The sequence below is a fragment of the Procambarus clarkii genome, chromosome 93 (genome assembly GCF_040958095.1).
Source record: "Procambarus clarkii isolate CNS0578487 chromosome 93, FALCON_Pclarkii_2.0, whole genome shotgun sequence".
In the NCBI taxonomy this organism is placed as follows: Eukaryota; Metazoa; Arthropoda; class Malacostraca; order Decapoda; family Cambaridae; genus Procambarus; species Procambarus clarkii.
The window spans coordinates 6,860,329-6,875,725 of NC_091242.1; the positions used below are offsets into that span (position 1 = coordinate 6,860,329).

The 15,397-nt window shown below is 35.4% G+C and overlaps 1 long non-coding RNA gene across 1 annotated transcript in view; it reads right to left on the reverse strand.

Annotated features, from left to right (window-relative positions):
* Window positions 1-1,863: 1,863 nt before the first annotated feature.
* Window positions 1,864-15,397, reverse strand: part of LOC123746763 (uncharacterized) — a 248,519-nt gene continuing 234,985 nt past the window's right edge. The window contains exons 10-13 of the long non-coding RNA XR_006771557.2: window positions 4,862-4,953; window positions 4,392-4,512; window positions 4,100-4,269; window positions 1,864-2,216 (exon numbers count right to left, since the gene is read on the reverse strand). This is a non-coding gene — a long non-coding RNA (uncharacterized lncRNA). The remainder of the gene's footprint in view (window positions 2,217-4,099; window positions 4,270-4,391; window positions 4,513-4,861; window positions 4,954-15,397) is intronic.

Consider the following 15,397-nt stretch of genomic DNA (forward strand, 5'->3'; position numbering starts at 1 on the left):
ACACATCAATCTATTCTTTTTTTTCATTACTCTGAACTGAACATATTCTGCTAATTACATACATTACGTTACCTTGTAATGTATATTATATATGTATATTACAATATACATTTCTTTTATATATCTTACAATATATATTTGATATCCTATCTATATTACAAGATATCTTATATATATATATTACATCTGGTAAGATATATTATACATATCTATATTACAAGATATAAATTATATATAACAATATATAAATTACAATATAAATTATATATATATTATCTATGTTACAAGATATAAATTATATCAAGATATAAATTATATATATATTACATATATATATAAATTATAGATTGTAATATATATTACAATATATCAATTATATATATATATTCCAATATATCAATTATATATATTATATATTACAAGATATAATATATATATATTTTATATCAATATATAAATTATATATATATATATCAAGATATAATTTATATATATATTACAAAATCTAAATTATATATATATATATTACAACATAGATATAAATTATATATATATATTAAAAAATATAAATTATATATATCAAAATATTTATATATTACAAGATATATATTATATATATATATTACAAGATATATATTATATATATATATTACAAGATATATATTATATATATTACAAGATATAAATTATATATTATCTATATTACAAGATATAAATTATATATTTTTTATATATTATCTATATATTACAAGATATAAATTATATATATATCTTATATATATCAAGATATAAATTATATGTATATATTACAATATATCTATTATATATATTACAAGATATAATATATATATATATATTATATATTACAAGATATATGTATATATTATATATATATAATATATATATATAATATATATATATTTTATATCAATATATAAAGTATATATATATATCAAGATATAATTTATATATATATATATATATATATATATATATATATATATATATATATATATATATCAAAACCTAAATTATATATATATTACAAGACAAATTATATATATATATTATATATATATTACAAAATATTTATATATTACAAGATATATATTATATATATATATATTACAAGATATTTTATATATATATATATATATATATATATATATATATATATATATATATTTTTTATATATATATATATATATATATATATATATATATATTTTTTATATATATATATATATATATATATATATATATATATATATATATTTATTTATTTTACAAGATATATTATATATCAAGATACATATTATATATATATATATTACAAGACATATATATATATATATATATATATATATATATATATATATATATCTATCTATATTACAACATTTTGTATATCTTATGTATATTACACAATATATTACATCTTATGTATATTACGCAATATGTATCTTGTATAGTACGTATTATATATTACAAGATATCTTGTATATTACACATTACAAAATATCTTGTAATATATAAGATACATCGTATACATTTTGCATATTGTATATCTAATGTATATTACTACATTGTATATATCTTATCTATATAACAATCTATATTGTTTAATATACACACTATATTGTCCTTGCTCTGTACTAAACATGTCTTCTAATTACATACTGTAACATACATTACACTATCTATACTTTTTATACAAGTCAATATATATATTTAATATTTCTAATATATACATAGTGAAATATTATATATATATATATATATATATATATATATATATATATATATATATATATATATATATATATATATATATATATATATATATATATATATATTTCACTATCATACCATCTATTTCTGCAACTTGTAATAAACTATTCACTTTAAGCATGTGTACTACAAATCATTCATAAAACTATACGTACATTATTTGTTTACTGAATGACACACTCTCCCCTATAATATTGTCCCTAGGGCTATTATACATTAGTGTTTGTCCTAATTACATTTTCATTTCCGATTCCAAACATATGCTCGCATGTTCACTATAGCATTGTTTCTTGTGAGACTTCTTATCTTCCTTCATCAAACCTCTCTCGTACGATCAATTAACGAACATCAATCTCGCCTCACACGACACAGCCTCCTCTTAAAGCTCTCCTTTGTTTATCCACTACATCATTCTTCGTTCATCTCTGAAATTAAAATAGTGTGTATTTTAGTATTATAGACTGAACATTTCCAGACATTGTTAACGTGTATATTTAAATACTAGCCTATTCCATTTTGCCCAGTTTACACCTTACAATGCCATCTTCACCTACATCTACCATATCTATTCACACAACAACTACATCATAAGCTACCAAACATCCATCCCCTTTCATTTAATGCGCGTCTCATATACAAGTTACCAACAAATATTACCAATACCCATTACAACGATTATTTTTATACTATTTTCTTTTACATTTATTCATATTCTATTCTAATCTTCATTTTCAAACATTAATATACCATTTCCTATGCCACATACCTCTGTTAAACAGCAGTCTCTACTGTTCAAAATATTTCTCTATTGCATGACAACGTCTCCAGTTTCCATCATACAACAACCAATACTCTCGTCATTAGGACACCTCTCTCCCCGTGAACACAATACTCATTCCATACTTGTCTTACTACACTAACTTTATTGTATGTTTCTACATTCTTTCACCATTCCCCTCACCACCCGCCGAAAGCAACTATCAAAACAAGGCACCAAGCCGGGAAGACTATGTAGCACCATCAAATTCTGCCCATTACCAACTCGGTACATTTGATTTCTTACGCTCCACACTTTTTACTCATTTCTCTGCCCCCATCCCCCCAACGTTATACTCATCTCATTTTCAATTTTTCTCATTGCTATTTTGTACAACTTCCTGTTATTCGCTAATATCAACTCTTACAATATTATGACTACAAACTTACTCAATTCTCACGGGTCTAATATCTTTCATCACTATACTTATTATACAACCAACTGATCAACTACTAACAATTTGCTTATTGATTTTCCCTATTTTCAACTCCACCTCACGAACAGATCATGTTTACCTTTACTACATGTCATTATTCATAAACAATCATACATTCTATATTTTCAACACTTAACCACTCACTACTAACCACCCTTCCAACAATATATCCTTTTTTTCTATGCAGCATTCAACAAAACCACACCTTATCTAACCAGTCCTCTCCACTAATAGTTTTCTTTATTTATTATGTAACCCATACCCATCCCGTGCCTGTCAAGAGTTACTGAGGCACATAAATAATCCCCTCTGAACCCCTTACTTCATTTACAAACTGATTCATTTTAACCTACTTACACATTTGTTAATGTTATATATCCACATATAAACAGTCTTTGACATTATTCAATAAACATATCGATATTATTATTACATGAATTGATTCAACACGAGGCTCATCACTCACTATACATCTAGCGTCACTAACAGTTAATAGTCTTACCTAACATCCACCAAACTAGGGGCCACCTTCACAGTCAGGTGACTCCTTCACCTACAGTAACCAACATTCTAATACTTCAACAACATTCCTCAAAGTTCATCATTATGCACAATTTTCTTTGACTACATTGATAATGTTCTCCGAATTCCCCTATTTTTTTACATTCTTATATTACATTTTTTTTTTTTTTACATATATATTGTAGCCAAGACTGCAAGTACCCACACGTACTTGTAGCCGAGCCTATGCCTATTGTCTCAGTTTTTCTATTTTTCCTTTTCAACGTCACAAATGCTTTCACATTTTTTTACTTTTATTCGTCTTGATACTTTTTCTAAGCATCCTTTTTGCCTACACTGCATGTTTGATTTTCGTTCCTACTGGGAAATCAACGACGGCTTCCATTACCAACTATGGATTTCTCATCACATTTCCTTTCATACATTACTCTAATTTCATTTGACCTCCACCTTCGATTATACAATGCTCAAACTCATTTCCTAGTCGACAACCCATATACATGCATGGGCTAACACCATTTCTCTTCACACACCTCATCAACTCTTCTGTGATTCAGACGTCAGACTCCGAGTAGCAACTTCACACTGCTGGAACACTCAAAAACCACGCACGAAGCCCCCTCCGAAACATTCATTCAGCCAATCCTCAACATGATGCACTTTATCAACACTCGACTTTCCGCTGTCGTCTGGCGGTGTGGGTCTGAAACAACAAACATACATCATCAGTACACTCACATATTACATATAATCAATAATACAACATTCAAAATATAACTCAAATAACAATTATACATCAGTACATTTCATACCATTCCTCCGCACCTGTATATCTCCGATGTTTGTACATATCCCGGTACTTTTGGTCCCGCCAGTACAGTCTGCTTCCTTCTCGACGCATCTGGACGATCCTGTGGACGATCCTGGCCGCCATCAGTCATTCGACCTTAGGACAGTGGCGGTGAGGGGGGAGGGGGGTGAACGAAATTCAATATAAGCAACATGTTTACGAACACACTCTGCCTTCCTAGTCCCCGACTGTTTATTATATATATTTTTGTTAACATTTACTCTGCAAAGGTCCCCATTTACACTAATTAACCCTGTTGTACACACATCTAGTGACATACTTATCTATTCCATACATTTCTCATGTGATGCATACTCCTATTCTAATAATATATTGCAGCAAACAATTCACTTCTTTCATTGCAACTGCTTAACCATCTATAACAGTAAAACTATATTATACAAAGACAATACATTTAACAGTGAAAATTCGTTTGTTACCTCACCTGACTGCCTAGGGAGGCTCACCCCTCCCCCAAGACATTACACTCGTGTAGAAAACGGTCGCGCCACCAGCCTCCTGTCTCAAGCCATCAAACTAGGACATTAATGAAATGTATTACAAAATTAGTACGATTTGTCAATCGGGGTTCAGTTCTTATGTTAAAATTAACGTCAATTCACATTAATGAATAAGTCTTGTATGTTAGTTAAGAACCATTTAACTTCAGTAACATCTGAAATAGCCAAAACATATTTTGTCACTGATAAATACATATCTACCCTCTTGTTTCCTAAATCGGGTAAATTAGTGAAATACAAGTGCCACTCAATATTGTAATTAGCCTGGTTTGAGTATCTACATAATTCTCATTTATTTTGGATTTACAATTCACCTTTAGTGACAAAAACTGATTTTTAGTTATTAATATTTTTCAACGATTAATCTGGCAACTAGCTACATCAGCCGCTGAGAGGTCAGAGTGCACAGAGTGTGTCTGGGATAAGACTGGGATACAGGACAACCATCCATAATTCCTCAGGGGAATGGACAAGGAGAGGTTTTCTTCAGGTTATCTTGACATGATTTCACGGCTTAGCGTCTCTGCTGCCCGGTCCTCGACCACCCCTCCTTTCTTGTTACACACACCCCAGGAAGCAGCCCACAGCACCTGTCTAACTCCGAGTTATCTATTTACTGCTAGGTAACAGGGGCATCTGTGTCAAAGAAACATTTGGCTCGTTTGTCTCCGCCTCCACCGGAGATCGAACCCGGAACCTCACGACTACGAATCTCGAGCGCTATCCACCCAGCTGTCAGGCGCCCCCCTGTTCTCAGAGGGGGTTGTGAGAGTCCTGTGTAAACCTTTTTCATTCATAAACAGGAATTTTGACAATGCATGCAATGGACTTTTGCCTCTATTAAGCGGACGGGCTGCACCACAACGTCAGCACTCCTCAATTTAAACCCAACCAAACCCACCCTAGCCATTCTAACTTAAATAAATCAACACTTCATATTGTCGTTTTTATTTGCTAGCCATGAGTGTTATGCTCACCATGACCTCATTGATATCACATTCTTAGTTCCCCTCAAACTCTACGATCTACTACAATGAATAATGTTTCTCGTCACATGCACATACTCTCCTTCACGTCTCCTGTGCCAGCCTCACCATAGCCCAAGGTCCTTTAAATGTTTCTTCAAACTAACTAAATCTAAAACGACAAACAACAACTTGTACATACTTAGTATCTTATGTTTCTCCACGTCACAAACCACATCTCAAACAATATCATACAAACCTCTTCCATAACTCAAATAACATTCACTCAAACAAATCTACCACTTACAGGCTATTCATGCCCGGGTAACATCTTGGCTGGCTTAGTCTTCACCAATCAAAAGTCAATCTACTAAATCTTACATATATTATGAAAATACACTATGTTAAACTATACCCAACAAATATTCCTACCACACTAAAATCCACAAGTTACAAAAACAACAATTACATTGAAAAAACATGTCCCCACATCAAGATAATACAACCATCCAATGCCATCAAGCTCTTATAACATAATAGTAGTGTAAATGGAGACGTACACCGTCTGCTCCCCAAGGACCGTCCGCTCCCCAAGGAGCGGACGGTCTACGTCTCCATTTACACTACTATTATGTTATAACAGCTTGATGGCATTGGATGGTTGTATTATCTTGATGTGGGGACATGTTTTTTCCATGTAATTGTTGTTTTTGTAACTTGTGGATTTTAGTGTGGTAGGAATATTTGTTGGGTATAGTTTAACATACTGTATTTTCATAGTATATGTAAGATTTACTAGATTGACTTTTGATTCGTGAAGAATAAGCCACCCAAGATGTTACCCGGGCATGAATAATAGCCTGTAAGTGGTAGATTTGTTTGAGTGAATGTGATTTGAGTTATGGAAGAGGTTTCTATGATATTGTTTGAGATGTGGTTTGTGACGTGGAGAAACATAGAAACTAAAATCCACAAGTTACAAAAACAACAATTACATTGAAAAAACATGTCCCCACATCAAGATAATACAACCATCCAATGCCATCAAGCTCTTATAACATAATAGTAGTGTAAATGGAGACGTAGACCGTCCGCTCCCCAAGGAGAATCTCGGGGACCTAACTCGGTCTACGTCAAAACTTGCTGGGGGAGTCCATACATTGGGATGGGTGGCATGGCGGGGTTAAAATTGTACTCAAGTGTGTGTAAGGTCCTTAGATTGGGACAGGCAGTGTCACAGACGGTAAAATGTCTGTGAGGTTAAGAACAGAGCCTCCCCCCTCCCATGGATGAACCAGGTCACGAAACCGAGCTTTAAAGATGGGTGGTTAGGAAAGCCCACATTAAGGAGGATAGGGGAGAGGGGAAAGGGAGGGAGAGGTAGTCAGTACCTTTGACTGATACTGGGGTCTCACTCGCATGATATTTTTTTTTTTTCCCTTTTTTTTTACACCATGTCTGTTTTATGTTCAAAAAATAATAACTTTCTCAATCAATTCTCTTTGTGGTGTTATATTATTTATATTTATATATATATATATATATATATATATATATATATATATATATATATATATATATATATATATATATATATATATATATATATATATATATATATATATATATATTTTCAAGAACTGCATCCACAACAACAACTACTACTACTTTCCACATGTTTTGACAGTACAACCAGTATACCTCCCCCACGGCCCATCACCTTCCTCCCATCTGGTGACGCCTCAGGATCACGCCATCTTAAACAAGCAGTTAAACTCAACCGGTAAATTGTTACCCACAACTACCAGCCCCACCTAGACGGCCATCATCGTACATATATATAGGGCTACCTAGCCCACCACGATTCAGATTACTCCCAACTGCTCTACTAAGTACACCTGTTGACATATTATGTTGTGGTAACAGAGTTATTCAGTCTGGCTCTCATTATTCTAGCACCGTATTTCATTGGCACATTAACGTAACTTAAATTTATTTGTTAATCTTGTTTGTTTTGCACACTTTGTATTACAGCCAAGCCTGGATATTATTTTCTGTTTTGTAATTTAACATCAGTTTTCTTTCAAAGTAAAGTTTTTTTAAATGTTTTTTCCCTCTGTCTTATCCTACAGTTATTTCACCGTCAAGACAAATTACAGTCTTAATTTTTTTTCTCCTTTTGTTGTTTTATGTGACTGGCATTCCATCTGCCTAGAGAGACCCATCTATTTTTCTCTTCACAGATTTAAAACCACTTTTCACACTGTTTGCACTTGATGACATACGCATTTTTCATATGTAGCGCTTCGCTCACATCATCTGGTCAAATCATACTTCTAAATGCTTCATTACTTCCTGGGTTGCTCCTGCAATTATAGCCTGCAACAAGCCTAGGTGCAAGAGATAAACAAAATTAAATATTTACACAACATTTTCATCTTATAACTTTACACTTGTGTTCCCCGATCACAGGAAAATATAATAACAATAATAACAATGGTGACATTTTGCCCGCAATAGGGTGGGCAAGTCTGTCTAAAGAGAGGTGTTGAATGAGTAAGCGTCGGAGGCAAGTCACCTTCCCCAGAGGTGTCAGGTAGGAGTTACCACAAAGAAATTATTACCTAATTATTTCAATGTCTCAGATTGATTTCTTCGTACTTTTTTGCAGTATTATTATTCAATAGTGTATTGTGTTGTGTGATATATTTATAAAACATCCCCACCTCACCTTGCCCCAAACACTATGCATACTAGTAGGTTTAGGTATTGTATGTACTAGCTCTATCTATAAATCCAACATTTTATTTGTAAATTAACTATGTACATACTTTCATGATTAAAATTTACTTTACTTTACTTATATAATAAAATATGTGAACCATCACTGTACTCAAATTTATGGTGTGCATATTAGTGATTCAATTATGTTCACAAAACAATAAACACTTTTTTCTTGTTATTACACTATATACACAGGTAATATACAAGTATCTGTAGGTTTGATTCACCATAACGAACCACTATGTTGGTACAGTGAGTCAAAAAGCAACGAGGCGTGCCCACCACATCACCCAGCCAGCCAGCCAGCCAGTCAGTCCACTTCTTCTTAAATTACATCATTATGGAGTCAGAGGACACTCCCTACAATACCTCAAATCCTACCTTACTGACAGGCTCCAATATGTTTCTGTGAATAATACAATTTCTCCCACCCTACCCATCAACATTGGTGTTCCCCAGGGCAGCATACTTGGCCCTCTCCTCTTTCTCATCTACATTAATGACCTTCCAAATGCCTCCCAACACCTCAAACCAATTCTATTTGCTGACGACACAACCTTCATTTACTCCAGTCCTGATCCCCTTGCTCTAAATGCCACAGTAAATACTGAGCTAAATAAAGTCCATCTGTGGCTAACTGCCAACAAACTCACCCTTAACATTGACAAAACCTTCTATATTCTGTTTGGCAATAAATCCTCTAATCAAATAAATCTCAAAATAAACAATACCCAAATTTGTAACAAATTAGATGGCAAATTCCTTGGCATTCTCATTGACCACAAGCTTAATTTCCAGGGACACATTCTAAACATATCAAAAAAAGTTTCAAAAACTGTGGGCATTCTTTCTAAGATCAGATATTATGTACCACGACCTGCCCTGGTGACTCTCTATTACTCCCTTATCTATCCATATCTCAACTATGGTATTTGTGCTTGGGGCTCTACTACCCAAAATCACTTACGTCCTCTAATTACTCAACACAAAGCTGCTATTAGGACAATATCCAATTCTGGCCCCAGACATCACTCGGTACCCCTACTTAAATCTCTGAATATGTTAGACATTAAGTCACTGCACATTCTCTCATGTGTATTATACATATATAAAACGCTAAACTATAATGCCAATCCTGATCTCAAAAGCTTCATAGAAGGTTGTATCAGAACCCATGAGCATCACACCAGAAATAAATACAGTTTTGATATTCCTAGAGTACGACTTAATCAAACTAGAAATGCTCTACAAATCAAGGGGCCCAGAATGTGGAATGACCTTCCCAACCATGTTAAAGACTGTACCTCTCTCAACCAGTTTAAGTTAAAAGCGAAGCTATACCTAATAAATTCCCTGTAACCTACCTTACCCTTCTATTGTCAACCAATGTCTGTTTTTTTCTTTAAAGAGCGCTGTTTGTCGACATAATTGTATTTGTGCTGCTTTTTCATCTATGTTTTCATTTCTTGTTTTCATTCTACTCATTATGCTCAATTAGTATTAAGCTTGTCATTTAAGTTTATCATGCCCGAAACGCTTTGCGTAATAGTGGCTTTAGGCATTGTATGTACTAGCTCTACCTATAAGTCAAACAATCCTTGTAAATATTTATTGTATGTATGTACCTTACCTAAATAAAATTGTATTGTTGTATTGTATTGTACTTACCGCCACTCCCTCCCTCCCTTAACAACACCTCACTCTGCAACATTCTCCTCCCTCCACACTGTTTTTGCTCTTATTCACTACATAAACACGTTTTATATAAGTATGTACATGTTTTGTTCACCAGAAGTGTACAACTAAGCTCGTATGGTGAGTTCAGGCAATAAGAGACATCGCTACACACACAGTAAGCTAGCGGATGCCTCCCTCACTGGTTCAAGACCATATGCACTAACATTTCTTCCCCATAATACTTTTTGTGGTGTTATATATAATGTCTCAAAATAGTGTAATAAGTATCTACTGCTTTTATTTTCACCATAACTGTACAACTCAGCTAAAATTGTGCCCAAAAAGCATAGTGACCACCCATTGTCTTTACACAGCTAGACAAGTCATGCAGATGACACCACCGTCAACCAAATGGCTCCTCCCAACATAACCCTTTGGTTGTTATTAATATAATACGCATGCTATGTATAAATATCTACATTTGTGTTCACTATAGAGAACCAATGAGCTGGTATGGTGAATGCAGACAGTAACATGTGGCCCACACACAGTCAGCAGACAATGCTCTCTCTCTCCATCCCTCAGCATTATTACTACCACCATACAGCGCTGCACAAATTATCACAAAAGTCCTGCTCTAATCAGAATCCTGATCATTTTTATCACAGTCAGGGGTCGTCTGTAATGCTATCACCGCTAAATGATATCTTACATTTTTAGGCGGTGCTGTGCTCACAAGCTAAACACCAATGCTTTTGGCTCGTGCTGCATGTGCCAGCCTTGGTTGCTCAGTCAGTACTAATGTTCTCCCACCCGGGAATGGTACCCACGATTTTTTTTAAAAGGCGTCTATTTACAAGAGCCTTGAGAAAGCTCATGTGAACACTGCGTAACCTTGGAACTTTTAAATCTTGCACGGTATACGTGCAACATCGTATCATGTCGTGTGTAATTACGTGGCAGTTACTCACAAAACCATATGATGTCTTGCACAGTTTAAGGGTTAACGTACTGCATTCACCAACACAACATGATCCCGTTATCAAAGTAAGGTCAAAGTATTAAACAAATTCTAGTATCACATATCATCATCTTGAAGCATAAGAAAATAAACTTTTTCAATAAGGATCATGTTCAATTTCAGAAATTCGGTCACACACTGACTGGGCGAATCTTACCTGAACACAATTAAAAATCAGGAACGAATAAATAAAGCTACACTATAGCAACCTCTCCTCCAAACACCAAAGTCATTTCATGCACCCACCAAACCCCGTTTATGAATGAAAAACGGTTTACAAACAACTCAACTGATTTCGTTGTAACACTTCCAGAACAAGTGCTTCACTGATGAATCTTCTTCGAACCACAATGATATAAATGATTCACCCAAATTCTACAAATACAAATAATCGCCAACAGAACCAAAATATCCAACCTAACCTAGCCTATGCCTATATATGCACAATATGTTATTATATTCTCATTTTATATGAGAACATTTCAGTTTTGAATGAAGAGCATGTTAAAATTTATGAATGCGTCTGTGGGGTAAACAACTCGATGTAATGGACTTGAGTGCGGGACAGGTTCGCTATGGTGGCAATCGTTTACGTTTTCTACGCGCGGATACCTCCGTTACATTACGATACGATAACTTAGCTCTAGTTCTACCATTTCATTTCACATTTTTCTGTCACTTGTGGCAATGCGAGGCGACAGTTTGATTAAACTATCATTTATTATTAAACAACACCTCAGCTTATAACAAAAAACTGTTACTGTGAAAAAAAAACTGAGCCCAGTTAGTGAACGCAAGGTTTTTGGTGACGGTGATGTATTCACATTAGGGGGAAGGGCGATTAATGTATTCTCTCATTCAATCTAGTCAACTCCGAGTAGTGAAGGTCGAGTTATAACAGAGCGGGCAAATTAAAGTTTTTCACCGTCAACTTTACACGAACTCAATCCCACACTTCATCACTCACAGATCTCACCGTTCTCATGCTATACGGATGACTGATCACCTTCAAGTTTCTCTCAAAACCCCCGGCAAACGCGCACACACCGTAACCACGTTTTTCGTTCAACAAAATGCTTCCTATACATTCTCCATGTGATTCTAAGGGGTGAAAGAAACTCTACCCATTTGTTTCCCGCCTCCATCGGGAATCAAACCCCAAACCATACGACTACGATTTTCAAGCGCCTCTCAACTCACCCGTCAGATCCCCCTACTGCTGCTGCTAACATTTTACTATGTAGCTCATCTTATAAAGCAAACTTTTACATTTGCAATTATAACTGTATTGCCTTTGCCTAGGTATTTAAAATTGGGTATGTGGCCGACTACATTCTTCCATGCACTCGTACTATACTCTTCTTGAAAAGCGCATTTCTCTATTCCAAGTTGAGTATGACAACCGCCTTACTGATTAATCACTTGCTAAGTGCATATTACCACAACATCCATCATGTTAGACAAATGTCATGTTCATTACTGTATTTGAGAAAACAACCACAACACACGTGCAAGCTCAACTTCTCACACTATTATCATTAAAATACCAACATAATGTCAAGGGCGTTGTTGGTTACGGTTCATCAAACTCATTCATCTTCACCAACACCACTACACCTTACAGAGATAGTGTTTATTAAATGCATATTTTCTCCACTCCTCAAATGCGCTACTCCTCATCAACTATACCCAATGATATTATATATACATATCTAATGGGAGTATCAATATAGTTCTGGATACTAAATTTATATATGTAGATATAATATCCGTTTGATCTACAAACGTCTCTCTCTCATTCTGTTATCTATATTGTCTATCCAAAGGTAATAATATTGATTATTCACATTGAAATATAGACAAAGCTATAAATATTGTATTTGATTCATAATTTTTTAAACAGCATACCATTTCTCCGTAATCATTGAACTTTCTGATAATGAACATGGTCAATATAGCCTATGAAACATAACCCTTATATTCCACAAATTACAACATTTGATTACACACATTTATACAATTATGCCCAATGTATTACGTTAATAAATACACTACAACTGAAAGCGAAATTAACTTTAGTACTCATTATTTTTCGTCCCACCTAAATGAATTCGTCCATCATACCCAAGGGCTCCTCACAATTGATCCATTATACCCAAGGGGAGCTCACAAGTAAGTAATTATCAAAGAACGCACCAATCCGGGAAGGCTATGTAGCACCAACAAATGTGCGTATTAATCAGAGGGGGCTAAATATTACCGACAATGCCAATATGAAAACATAAACCCATAAGGTTAACGATATCAAAAGTATCCAATGAATCGCCAAGACTTTTATTGAGGGACAAGTGACCGCGGGGGTCGGAAAGCAAGACACATGCTCGTGCTGTAAGTCAGGACATTCAACAAGGATAAGCACAACTGTAAGAGTGACAATGCAGTTAGGACAATAAGGAGAAGAGCGGTGCTCCATTAAGTGTCCGTAAGTTAAGCGCATATGGCCGATACGCAACCTTGCCAGAGCCGTTTCCGACTGCCCGTTACGGTGCTAGGAAGAAAGCTACAGGGACACACTACTCTTAAGAGTACTCAGTTTGTTACCGGTAACACTAGACCAACAACCCTGCCAATTGGCAAGGATGGAGGAATGAATAACTGGGGTCAAAGTCGGAATAAGAAATACCTTTACAGGAGATGGGACAAGACCAGATAGCTTCCTTAGTGCCAGCGTCTGTACGCTCATTTAAAGACACCAATATGGCTGGGAACTCAGCAATACTCAACTGTCTTAAATCTACTGGAGATAAGAAACAGCCAATGTTCAATCTCGACTATCACTGGATGGACTGGATTAAAGGACTCCAGAGCCATGAGGGCACTGCAAGTCAACTACAACCACAAAGAAGATTTGACAGCAATAAAGCAGGAGACGAAGAGCATAGAAAATAGCATAAAGTTCTGCCGAGAAGATGCTCGTCTCCAGAGGCAGGCGACACACATAGGTGTGGTCAGGAAAAACAACAGTAGCCTACACCATCTGCAGACTTGGACCCATCGGTGAAGATAGAAAGATAGATAGAGTCAGAATGTGAAGAAAAGTGTTCAAGGAAAAGGCGTTTCAGAACTGTACAAGGAGTCAAAGATTTAGTGATGTGGGTCAGGAATTTGCAATATTGAGGAAGGGGAACCCTCCCCGGGGGAAAGGACAGAACACGAAGAGAAATATTAATAATACTAACCAAAAGAGAATGTTGCAGGCGAGACAACTTGACAGAAAGAGGGAGGTGGTGAAGGGGGAACAAAAACTACAGGAAGGGGGGGGGGGGGAACTCAAAACAAGACATAGGTGAAAATGAGGGTGTTGGAAGGATCACGCAAGGTAGCGAACACAGTAGCGGACTCGGCGGTCATAGAGAGACAGGAAGCCAGTGTCAACGTGCAAGCTGACGGTAGGACTTGGACGAAAGGCACCAGAGCTGAGGCGCAACCCAGAATGGCGCAAAGGATCAACACAGCGAAGAGTAGGAGGAGAAGCAGAAGGTTAAGCAGGGCAACAATAATCGAGTTTAGACAGTACGAGAGAGGAATACAGAGAGGAGCGTGCACCTATCCGCTCCCCAAGAAGTATGGAACAAAACCTTAAGTAGGTTAAGGGCCTTAGAGCATTCAACTCGGAGGTAAGAGATATGGGGCGACCAACACAAACGAGTGTCAAACATTAACCCAAAAAGCTTCGTGGAATCCTTGTATACAAGGGAATGACCATAAAGCGACAAAGAGGGCCAAAGAACGACATGCTTCCGAGTAATAGTCATACCACAAGTCTTAGTCGCAGAGAACTTTAAGCCATGATTGATGGCCCAAGACGACACGGCATCAATCGCAAGTTGAATAGCATACTTGAATAGCATACTTCGGCGTTGAAGCCGAGGCAAATCATCACCTCGACAGCAAAGAGTAAGATCGTCGACATACAGAGCGGAGAAGACGCCAGAAGGGAGGGAGATAAGAAG